The sequence below is a fragment of the Cynoglossus semilaevis genome, chromosome 6, assembly GCF_000523025.1.
Source record: "Cynoglossus semilaevis isolate Cse_v1.0 chromosome 6, Cse_v1.0, whole genome shotgun sequence".
Lineage (NCBI taxonomy): Eukaryota > Metazoa > Chordata > Actinopteri > Pleuronectiformes > Cynoglossidae > Cynoglossus > Cynoglossus semilaevis.
The window spans coordinates 2,097,005-2,097,605 of record NC_024312.1 but is presented as its reverse complement, the minus strand read 5'-3'; the positions used below and the strand labels follow the sequence as shown (position 1 = coordinate 2,097,605).

General features: G+C 35.1%; 1 protein-coding gene across 1 annotated transcript in view; it reads left to right on the top strand.

The window, feature by feature from the left end:
• Nucleotides 1-601, top strand: part of elmo3 (engulfment and cell motility 3) — an 18,999-nt gene that overhangs the window by 1,233 nt on the left and 17,165 nt on the right. The gene's annotated exons all lie outside the window — the stretch shown is intronic.

Below are 601 nucleotides of genomic sequence, written 5' to 3'. Positions count from 1 at the left end.
CTGGCCTGCGGGGCAAACAAAAGGTCTGGGCGTGATTGTGGTTTTAGGCGAAATGAAGCAAAACTGCTCAGGAGACAGACACTGACAGCTGCCGAAGAGGAGGAGGAGGAGGAGGAGGAGTTCACGTTGTACGTCTGACTTGAGGTCACGGGGTTAAATGACCTGCACACAGACGTTTTGATAATCAGGAATTGAAGTTCCTGTAATGTGTACGCGTCATAACTGTGGAGTAAAAGTCATTTCATTTGACTGGTGATGAACAAGGATTCTCCACCAGTGGCTTTAAACTGTAAATATATTTGTTTTGGTTTTTTTTAAGTATCATTTACATTTATTACATGTTTTATTAACCTAACAATTTATTACCTATAGAGGAGGGTTTTCACATGAGGCCTGATACTTTTTAAAAAAAAAACATTAATGATAGGAAAACTGTCATCAGCAAAATAAAATTAATCAATGCCATAAATATATAATAATATATAATAGCATGTTAATAAAACAAATCAATGCGGTGCTGAAGAATATTAGTATAGTATCGTGAAACACAACAACAATATTTTCTTATAACAAATATCTATATTTGTTGAATCACAAAACT